Below are 12,380 nucleotides of genomic sequence, written 5' to 3' on the forward strand. Positions count from 1 at the left end.
GAAAATACAATTACCTATGAGTAAGAAGTTAGTAAAATAAATTACTTCCCTTGTAACATTTTTGTAAGTACTAATAATGTTTACAATAAAATACACATGTTTTCGTAATGAAAACTAAAATAGATCTGATGATTGCCTGAAACTGAACTAGCAGTTTTTCAGTTTGTTACAAAAAAACGAGACAAGAAAGAAAATGGCACGCCGTTTGTATGGTCACAACAACTCACCTCTTTCTGTACAGTATTTCAGGACAATTCCAGAGGCTCCAAATAAGTTTTAACTATTATTATTAACTTTAATGTTTCTACAGTTTCAGCCATTCTGATTATTGTTGGGAACACGCTAATTATTAACGTATTCTACTTACATAAAAAAATCATATCCAAATTCATAAGCACCATATTAAAATGACAAAAATATTTTCTTCAACTTCAATGTAAGCATTAGCAATGTTGAACTGAGGTTATTTAGCCCAATTATTGTACTTTGTCTTAAGACTATCTCATCCTTAAAATACGCTTTGTATATCTGCACGTGACAAAAAACTGTAACAACGTAACATTTACTTTTATTCTATCATAAGAACCAAAGTTATCTATGATTTATGTAGATATTTTGCTTGTTAACTTTCTCATTTTTGAAATCGGCCCCATTTGGACATTTTATTGAGATGTTTACGGCTTTTTAGGAAAGGACAGAGCCGTTATCAGCCATACGTAACACACTTGACATTTATAGTGGACGTAAACAATTTTTTTTGTTTCACATTTAAGCTAGTACGAACCATTAAACTACAGAAATTATGTTCTTAGTTTCTTGGGAAATAATTTTTATTAGACTTTGAAAACAGGAGAAAAAAGTGTATTATACATATTTTATTATTTTATTGATTTTGGGAAATTCTGAGAAAATAATAATCATACGAGGAATTACTTCAAATAATTCAATTACGTTTTGGCTTGCATGCGCTATTTCTTTGTCTGTCCAGAAGTTATTACTGAAAGAAATAATAAAATTAAATACACATTTTATTATCAGATTAAAAAATTGAATCTGATCGTTGCTGCATCTACAACTTATAATTATAGGGGCGTAATTTCTCATCCCTGCAAGTGCCAGTTAAAATTTAGTCGAGACAGTTTGCTATTTGATAGATCAAATTTATATTTTTGGTTCTAAAACCTTACTCATTTTGTGAGTCTTATATTTTTCATTTAATCACTCCCTGCTGGGACTGGTAAGAATATTAGAAAGACACAGCACACTGCAAATCGAATTTATATTTTTTTTATCCTCATTTTTACTTAAATGGTTCAATTTTTTAAACATTTATAACTTATTTCTTTGGGTGATAAATACCAATTTCTATACCAATTTGTATGGTACGTTTCGATCCGCCATTTTGGATTTAAGAATTTCCAATTAAAACCAAATATTCGTGATTGGCAACGTTGAGAAAACTATCTAGTAACAAGTTTGAGCTACAATCTTCAAATTTTGAATGCTATCCCGATTTTTACATCCGCCGTATTGGATCCGCCATCTCCTATTCATGGATTTTCGAATTCGGGTTTCAAATTCGTAATCAGCGACCCCAAAAACCTGCGGTAACAAATTTCTCGGCCAATGTCGGGAGTACTGCACCTCGGATCTTCCTCAACGAGGTTTATGATGTTTTCTTCGTTGTCGAAAACATGTTGTGGTCTTTCCTGGTATCCTGTAACCTTTGCATTGCTTTTTGCACTGTTCTACTCTTAGGTTGTCGTCTGTTACGGTAACGGACCGCATACAAACGACAAGTCTCATTTAAATTGTACTGTCATTCTCCGTACATTAACACCATGTCTGCTAGTTCTTGATCAGAAAACATTTTATACGCCAGCTAAGTAACATTGCAACACACAACGCACGTGCACAAGATGCACAGGGTCTGTTTACATTTACAGTTAATTTTCTTTATTAATTTTTTCGAAAACAGAAGTATTTAGGCTTAATAAAAGTTGCTCATTTTCGTGCCCTCTATCAGCCTTTTCAAGGAACGCACTCATTTCAGAAACACCCTGTATGCGATTTATACCATCTGGTTTTTCCTCATTAAGTAATTAGATTTTTTCTGTCTTATGCTGTATCAAGTAAGTAAATAAATTAATAAAACCTCATACCGGCTCTAACGTTTAACAAGATATTCACCACATACAGAGTCAGAACCGTAAGGCTACATAAAACAATTAACTACGTTTGTTGTAAAAATTATATACGGAGAAACCTAGAGGCGACATCACATGCATGTGTAAACGCGGTCTTTGTGCTTGTTCGTATACTCTCTCTGGTTTTTGTTCTGCAAAAGGCAAAGGGGTTCAGGCGAGACGTGTATATGCAAGGCTTATAGTGCAACGGCACCGAATTTTTCTAATTTGCTCGGACGGTGTAATCGATATTAAAGTTCAACGCGGTGAACTGTTCATAATTGTTTGAGCTGGAAGTATGGAAATGACAAAAGACCGAGTACGTTATAGTTTAACATTTTAGAAATGTTGCATGGCAAAACTGCAGTTATTAATAGTTATTCTGTAACGCGGTTGGGGAAACTTTTAATTGAAATCGGCATTCAGCTTCCGAGGCATGAAAAAAACAGTTCTAAATTAAATGTTCACTTTTGTTAGTTTGCAAAGCAAACCGTTTGGTTGTCACTGTTATAATAAAACATAAAATTTAAAGAAAACCTTTTTCTTTCATTACACTGTACAAAAATGATAATTATTCGCTAATACGAAATATCTGAACTCTCGATTCCAATTCCTGTTTCCATTATAAATATATTTTAACGGAATTTAATTATTTCAATATTTGCAGGCTCACGAGCAAAGTCATTCGAAAGGAATTAAAAGGCGTCAGTACCTTAAAATTAGATTAGTTAAAAAGGTAGTTGAACGGACTTTTCGGAAAGTCGGCATTATATTCTGTAACTGGCAATCTGAAAAGTTTTAATTTTAATTTTAATTTCATAAAAATGTCGCTAATTATATAACTTAGTTGTTACTTTCGTCTTTACTGAAAGGAGGGAAAGAGGGAAGGAGTAGTCCTGGACGCTTTCTGTTTCCGGAAAAAGCTAACAACGTCTGCGTTATGCTCATTTTTTTTTGTGATTTAAATTCTACGCAATAAGAGACCCTTTGTTCACAATCAATCTTTAAATATTTCTTAAAATATGATTAGCTGATATAAAGAATATTTGAATGGCATTAAATTTATTTGCACCCAATTTCTTACACATTTCATGAAACAAATAGGTTATATTAAACATTAAAAAATGCATTTTTATACTCATAGTTCTGGTCCTAACTCGACGATTCGTAATATTTTTAGAATTTCTTGAATCACATTTATTTTATCTATTGCAGTTTGCGAAGATGTCAAAATATCGTCCTAACCTAAAATTTTACTTAAATTTTTTATAAATAGTACAAGTGAATTTGCTAACCCAAAAGGGATTCTAAGATATTCGTAACGGCCGTCAAGAGTAACAAATGCAGTGTCGCATACCTAATAGCGTTTGCTTTTAGCACCCTATAAATTACAATCATTCTGTAATCTTTCTAAGGGAATTGATCTACCGTACGATGATTCTGACTCATATACAGGGTGTAAAAAGTATGACTGCCATTACTTCAGCATGAGATAGAATAATCATAAATGAACAAAAAAGTTGTATATTACAGTGGCGTAAGATTAACATATTTCAATATACAGCGGATATTAATATTGAGGAGTTTCATCACAACGTGACAACAGCGCTTAACCTAACGCTACACAGCGGATGCATACCATGTGTGCACGAGACAGACTTATCCTACGGAAAAAATGTAAACAACTGTTTTCCACTTTTTAAATAAATAAAATAAAATGTATCCATTTTGTAGTACGAATATAGTATTGTGCTTATATTTTAGCTTGAATTTTAGTAATTATGAATTTGAAAAATATGTAATGAAAGTACCCAAAGATTCACATCATCTCTACTTACCAAAAAGCAAAATTCAGTAATTTTTAACGCACAAGTATAAAACAAACTACAACATATGCTTAAAATGTCCACCACCATTTTCGATGCACGCGCGACACCTTCGAATCAAATTTTCGCTCACTTGTTTGAAAATACCCGGATTTATCATTATTTGATGGGNTTAACCTAACGCTACACAGCGGATGCATACCATGTGTGCACGAGACAGACTTATCCTACGGAAAAAATGTAAACAACTGTTTTCCACTTTTTAAATAAATAAAATAAAATGTATCCATTTTGTAGTACGAATATAGTATTGTGCTTATATTTTAGCTTGAATTTTAGTAATTATGAATTTGAAAAATATGTAATGAAAGTACCCAAAGGTTCACATCATCTCTACTTACCAAAAAGCAAAATTCAGTAATTTTTAACGCACAAGTATAAAACAAACTACAACATATGCTTAAAATGTCCACCACCATTTTCGACGCACGCGCGACACCTTCGAATCAAATTTTCGCTCACTTGTTTGAAAATACCCGGATTTATCCTTATTTAATGGGCAGCGACAAAAATTCGTTTTCGCAAGACTTCGATTGTTTCAACCTCGCTGGCATACACTAAGTTCTTCATATGTCCCCTTAACTAAAAATCCAATAGATTTAGATATGGTGAACGGGCCGGCCAACGATGGGGGCCCTTCCTGCCTATCCAGCGATTTTCTAAAGTACCTATCATTTAAATATTGAACTACGAGTTGGCTTGCATGTGCAGGTGTCCCATCATGCAAGAACCACATATTTGCTCTTACGTCCAAATGTATTTCTTCCAGCAATTCCGGCAAAACATTCTGCAAAAAAATCAAATATGCCGCTCCTGTCAATCTGCCTGGTAAAATAAAATGTCCTATTAGATGTCTGTATGATATATGGATTTTGTTCTGCTCAGTGAAAATTATGTGCATTAAAAATGTCATTTCTAGTAAAGCATGCCAAAATTGCGGTGTTTTAGTTAAAAATCATCTATAAAAATTTAACCGAGGGGCGAAATCTGCAGCTGACAATTCTTGAACCCTCTGTAGATGAGGGTAGATAGCTCCGACTTCTCGAGCTATACTTCGAGTATCTTTCAACAATGTCTAAAATTTGTTCTTCCGTCATTGACATCCACTTGTATGTTTGGGCCATGATTTTCAGGACGAGGAATCACACTACCAATTTCAAGAAGACGTTGTGAAATTTGTACGAATGTTGGCACTTTTGTGATTAACTTACAGGTGTCTTTTGTATGTCCTGGACGATTGCAATTTATACTTATTAGGAACTGTAGATGATGATCCACAGTGCTTTCATCCATTGTAAAAGCAGATTGAAATGCAATATATAAATTTTCTAGAGCGCCCATCTATATAAGCTGAATTTGAATATTAAAATTCAACCTTTTTAAAATAGTACTTTTCCACAATTCATTTGGAAGCTTCTTCCTACTTATCACTATTCTTAATGATGAGATATACCTACTAAATCATGATATTCTTGAAATTAATTAATATTCATTTCCTTTGCTTCAATGAGATATCGTACCATAATTTAGATGGTGTCAGAAAACAGGATTTTCTGAGACATCTACATCTATCCCACTATATCGTTTAGTAGTAGTTAAGTTTCTTTGCATATTAATCTATTTCCAAAAACTTTTACTCAGATTTTTCAAGAAGGCTTTTGATGATTGAGGAGTGACAGAAAGAAACTTCAAAAAAGGGATTTTCTAAAAAAATTGCTTTAGCTTCGATGATACGAGAGTTCCACAGTGACCATCCGTCGCAACTCGTCAAAACACTCAAGACAAGAGTGTACCCTGTAAGTGTAACGCTACATTTTGGACCTTTTCGCCAATTAAAAGTTTGCTTACTATAGACTATTTTGGAGTTGGTTAGAACTAAATAGATCTACTTCAACAGTCCCTGAATTTTATTTATTTTTTTCTTACAAGGGACATACGGAGTGTGACAATGGTTCAGTTAGTTTCAAATAACTGTTTCCTCGAGCTGGTTGTTTAAGGATGCCACCTGGGCTATTTTTCGTAGCCAGTTGGTGGAGGTACAGGCTGTCTTGGCCGAAATCCAGCTACAACATTTACATCGAACATATTCTCTTGATTAAGTCTTGAAGGTGCACCGAAACCTGTCCGTCTTTTTGTCACTTGGTTTACCCCATGTTTGTTTTGTTAATAATTAGAACTACCCTTACTATAACTACGTTATAGGTTAAATTCATAACACATCGCTGTAGATGTAAAAACTACAACTTGAGTTAACTACTATAAATGACTTTATTTATGTGTATATAGTTGTTTGGTTAGATAAAATCTGTCTCTAAAAATTCTCTTAATCACATATATTCGTATATATTAATACAATACATTTTATATTGATTTGTTTACATAGTTCTGTTTGTTTGGATTGGTGTTGATGATCTCACTGATTGCACACTTACAACACGTATAACCCAAACTTTTTAAATGGACAAACTCAGAACAGATTAGTATTCAATATTTTAGGTCACTATGTTATTTTGTGTGCAAAATGGTAAACCAAAATGTTTGACACATTTATTGTCTACTCTACTAAAGCGTAAAATGGACTTAATATTTCTTAACAATCACATTTCCAATTTGTTTTATTGAATGTTTCCCGAAATATGTATTGCAATTTTTTACACCCCGCAGATTGAATCATTTGATTAAAGCATATTACCACAATCGATTTACTTAACTTTAACAATTTCTCGTTGTCTATTAAGTTATTAAACAATATGACAGAAAAATATTTATTCTTCTGACTCAAACATAAACTGTTTTATTTCATTTTCTCAATTACAAAATACCATCAAATAATTTTTGGACATTGCTTTTAAATGGTTTCTTTAAATAGAATGTACGAACAGTAAATTCTGTTCGATTGTCGTTGAATCTGAGCAAAATGATGTGACATTCCACAATTTGCCGTAATTTGATTAGAATGGTGCTACTAATTGGTCTCCCGATTCAACCCTATTCGAAGGCTTCTTGTACAGTTACATGATTAATATCTTTAAGGATAATGCCTGAAATAGCGACAAGAAACCCATCTCGTCACGCCAAATGTAACAGAAACTGTTAGGTGTCTGGCATATTGTCATATAATAAACAGCTTATTTAAATATAACATTTCAACATTAAATTTATAGGTAACAAATTATTGTTGACATGATCTACATTTAACCTTTGTTGCTTTTTTAATATATTCGTTCTTCTTTTAATGACTGAAGTTAATAAAATATTCAAATACATTCCTGAGTAAATGATGAAGAGAATAATAATAGGTAGCACTTTCTTCCACACAAGCAGTTCTCGAGCGCTTTAGTGGGTTTACTCGAGAATTCGAAAGTTTAGTGAAATTTCTAACTGTCTCTCTGCACTGCTCACATGGCTTCTCGAAGGTTTCTGACTGTCTCTGGTTGTCGTTCGCAATGCCAGAAGACTGTGGAACAACGGTTCTGCTCTTTATAGACCATTTCGAGTTGAGAATTCGAGAATGTAGCGATTTTTTATCGTTCGTGGCTGCTCATACCTTTTAAAATATAAATATTTATATTTATTATGTAATAAATACCTGAGTAACAATTTTTTATCAAAAAATCAATAAAACGTTACATTTCATTAAATTAAGTACTTAAGTAATTCATTAATTATTTTAATATTTTCAAAAGACTATCCATCAGTTCTAATTTGTTATTAGATCTCTATTCATTGCAGTGTGGGAAATGACATCACAATGGTTAAGGAAATAATGATAGTTCCAGTTCAGATACACCGTATAATTGATGTAGTTGTTGTGATGTAACATAATTAGTAAACAATAGGTAGTAGGATTGATCTAATGCTTGCTCCTACATGATGTTAGCTAACAGGAAACCGTTTCTAATCCGCAATCCTCCGTTACGTACCTATTTTGACAATAAAAATGTCTGTACACATCATCTACTTTATTATAAAGTTTTCATATAGATAATGGAAATGAGGTAAAACGGGTCATAATATTGAGGTGTTTGATAAAGTTTTGCTGTCGATTTTCGAAGTTAGTGATTCTACGATAAATCATTATGCGTATTTTCGTACGTAATGTTTTTAAAACACATAAATATCATGACACTTCGTTCTGAAAGGACTTATTAAAAACATTTTCTAAAAGTATTGTATATTTGCCTGCGGTGTAGCCACGGATCAAAGAAAATGAGAAAATATTGTATACATCTACTTTCATTTTATGGACAAAATTTAATTTTATTAAAATATTTGTATATACCTAAAAATGTAGTTTTAAGTGATTTATAATATACTTACAAAATTCTTTTCCAATATTTAATATGTTCATGGGATTAACAAAGCTTAAATTAGGCGCAAAAAATTAATTAATATTATTTAATTGTAAACCCCAGGATCAATTTTATACAGGGTGACCCATTAACGGTACGGAGCGGCTGTATACAGGGTGTCCCAGAATAACGTGTACAACGGAAGACCATATATTCGTGGACTCAAAATAGGCGGATTTTGGTCGCTAGATGGTGTCAAAGTTCGTGAAAATTTTTTGAATTTTGTAAATAACTTGAATACGTATTATTCGATCTTGATTCTTTTTGGGGTGTGGATTTTTGCTTTCAATCTACACATCTTGGTGTTATACAGAGCGTTTTTTAAAACTTACAATTCCTACAAAATTGATATATGGTTCACAACTTTTTTCTCTTTCGGGCAATAATGACAACAATTTTTTAATTGATAGGTGATAACATTTGGAAGTTTTTGGGCCTCTTATATAATTTTAATTAAATGAGCGGTTTGGGTACAAGAAATATAATTTTGATGTGCTGTTTTTACTCAAAGCTACTATGTGGTTTATGCATGAAAGTGCTTCACCACATTTCACTGTAAATGTCCGGCAGAATCTGAACCAAAGGTTCTCTCGTCGATGGATCGGTAGAAGAGATAATGTTCCCGTTAACTGGCCTGCAAATTTACCAGACTTAACAAATTGCGACTATTATCTTTGAGCACTCTGAAAACAACAGTGCATGTCTCTGTATCTAACACTGAACTGAGTTGTGGAGGCATTTCTAAAATGCCATAAATGTTTTAAAAAATAGCCCTTAAGAACTGCAAAGGGTCTCCTTTAATTTTCTTCGCCGAATTAACCTTTGTTGTAGAAACAACGGTGATCATGTGAACAGTTTTTATAATAAGTTGCTGTAAATTTAATAACTTCAAGTTGTTACATTTATCTCCAGCATTTTTTATCGTATTTGATTGTTTTTACGAACTATTTCAATAAAATAAATTGCAAATAACTCTAATTCGTCGTATGTGTGTGTATCTATATCGAAAAATTAAGTAACATGTGTGGTATATTTTATCGTAGTAAACGCTCATTAAGAATTGACAGGTACAAACACTGAAATTACGGTCAACCTACAAAATCAGTGACTACAAGCACTTCGTTAAGTATTGTAGTATTGGTGGCAAGATAATGTAGACATTCAAAAAATCGTTTTTTGTACTCAAACCGCTCATTTAATCAAAATTGTATAAGTGGCCCAAAAACTTTCAAATCAAATAAAATAATTTTCCGAAAGAGGAAAAAGTTATGAACGGATATTATCACCATACATAAATTTTGTAGGAGTTGTGAGTTTTAAAAAACATCAAAATTTGTGGATTGAAAGCAAAAGTCCACACCCCAAAAATGATCAAAATCGATTAATATTCGAGTTATTTACAAAATTCAAAAAATTTTCACCGAAGTTTGAGGCCATTTAGCGGCCAAACGAAGAGATTTCGGGTATAGGTGAATCTGCCTATTTTGAGCCCACGAATCTATGGTCTTCCGTTGTACACGTTATTCTGGGACAACCTGTATATGAAACTAGACGTGCTACGATTATGGGGTAAAAAATCTATTAACAAATACGGCCAAAAGAAATATTTTCAAGATTGTAACTTCACCAATAGGGGGCGCAATTGTCGTTTTTTCGAATTTTCGGTTATATAACCTAAGTTGGAAATACACTTTTTAGATAAACTGTTAAACCCTTCACAACTTTTCTGTGAACTTTTTTTTTGTTATTACCATAGCAACGCCAGTATGAAGGACGCCATCTTAAAATTTTTAAATTGTCATAACTTCTAAATGCCATAATCGATTTCAAGAAACGACGGCTCATTTTAAAGAACTATTAATAAAATTTATATTTATGATATGGGAATAAAAATATTATTTTCCTGGACAACGGTAGACGACGCTAATCAGGAAAGTTTTGTAATTGTGTCCGTTTATCAAAAAATTAAATGCAACCACATAGGTTTTTTTCCATGGCTTAATAGACCATTTATTACGGAAAATAAATACACAAAGCGGTTGTCGATATTGTTTTTTATTTTCAAGTTATTGCTAAAATGGTGAAGTCGTGCTAGAACATCCTCCTTTATTTATTTCTCGAAATAACATTGACACAGCACAAGCCATAATTAAATTATAAAACTATTCATATACCAAGCTTGTCTTTAAAAAAGTACTTGCATTATTTTGAATTTTTTTTATAACTAGGTACAGTGTTTCCTTTTTTTATGTATTCCAAATATAACGATTATTGTTTCCATAACGAGGGAGGCTAGATACATTATTAAAGTTTTATAAAATTAAACGTCATTTATGTAAATGCCTATATAATTAACTTCTAAAACATTCTTTTCTGGCGGATATTTAGATGTTGAAAAAATATTCGAAGTCAAGTGTATGTATTTATGGACATCAATGGGTGATTATTTTGTAGGTTAACTTACCTTATGCTGAAAACTCTGTTTCGTGATAATTATAATGAATATTTAAATTTAACTATTTATTTATTATTTTACATTATTTTTAAACACGTCTCTGTCACTACATAAGAGGTCTGTTCAGAAAATAAAGTTTTGAAAGATAATGTTCTATTATTTTCTGAACAGACCTCGTACATACTCGACGTAGGACAACAGAAAACCGTCACCCGTGAATTTTAACCCCGCGTCGCCTCGCCCTCGACACCCCTTTGTCTCACAGGCTTTGTTTTGCAGGCGAGGTGCAGACGAGCGCCTACCCCGGCCGCATAATAGTGACGGAGCCGAAAGGAAACACTCAGCCCAGGATAAGCGTCGACAAGTACAATGCTCGGCGCGTCGTCCTCGGCGAAGACGTCACCCTGCCTTGCGTGGCGCAAGGACATCCGGTTCCCGGTTACTACTGGAAGAGAGAACTGCAAGGCCAGAGCGTACCTGTTGCGCTGGGTGAACGACTCACCATCCTCTCAGCCGGCTTACTGAGGATATCCAAGGTATGAAAATTATTCGCTTGCAGAATTATTTAAATGCTTTTGTCTAATGATGGATAAAACTGCAATACGGGGTGGTTTATACCAGGAAGCGAAAAATTAAGGATCTGGTGCAGAAATGCGAAATATCTTTTTTCCTATTGGGCTCCGTTTTTCAGATATCAAGGTTGACAGTTTTCAAAGATAAATTTCAACTTTTACAAAAAGTAACATCAGTTGAAATACTACAAAGAATAAATGTATCTAGGTTTGATGTTAACACTCATTAAATTTTGAAGAATTCTTTCGTATATTTCCTTATTTTATTGGATTAACAGCGAAATTTGTAAAAATCACCACGTAGTAAATAGCCACCAGGTATATAAATTACACAGGTACATAAAAAAAAAAGAAAAGCAGTATGTTTCAAAGACAATATTTATGTATCCTTTGTATTTTGTGGCGCTGATTCCGAATCACCCTCCATTTTTTTTAAATCATGAGAAACCACCATTAAATGCAGAAGGTATGGAAAATTTATATTTTTCAAAACTAGAGGGTGTCCAACATCTTTCATTCCCTCCAGTAGATTAGCATTTTTGACTGTACAAATACTTCTTAAAATTTCATTAATTTTCGGTTGGTTTTTTAGTTTTAATACTGTGTGTATGTGTCTAGGGCAGGGGTCGGCAAACTTTTAAGCCGGAAGAGCCATCTGCAATAAAAATATCAATTTCATGAATTTTAAAGAACCACGAATTTTTATTTCTGTTTTTACATTTTATTTCAAATTTAAATCGGATACGGTCTATACGCGACTTTATTAGGGTGGGTAAAAAAAAATCGACAATTTTTTTTTTACTTTATACTCTGAAAAATAGGTTGCTAGACACCTCTAGAAAATTCTCTCCAAATATGAGCTCTTAATTTTAATAGGAAGGTCATCCGCTTTATAGTTTTCCATTTTTTCCTCAGTATTAGAAAAAAAA

General features: G+C 32.9%; 1 long non-coding RNA gene across 1 annotated transcript in view; it reads left to right on the forward strand.

Annotated features, from left to right (window-relative positions):
• Positions 1-12,380, forward strand: part of LOC111691754 — a 33,597-nt gene that overhangs the window by 17,430 nt on the left and 3,787 nt on the right. The window contains exon 2 of the long non-coding RNA XR_002763040.1: positions 11,159-11,415. This is a non-coding gene — a long non-coding RNA (uncharacterized LOC111691754). The remainder of the gene's footprint in view (positions 1-11,158; positions 11,416-12,380) is intronic.

This window comes from Anoplophora glabripennis, unplaced genomic scaffold (assembly GCF_000390285.2).
Source record: "Anoplophora glabripennis isolate ALB-LARVAE unplaced genomic scaffold, Agla_2.0 scaffold442, whole genome shotgun sequence".
NCBI lineage: Eukaryota > Metazoa > Arthropoda > Insecta > Coleoptera > Cerambycidae > Anoplophora > Anoplophora glabripennis.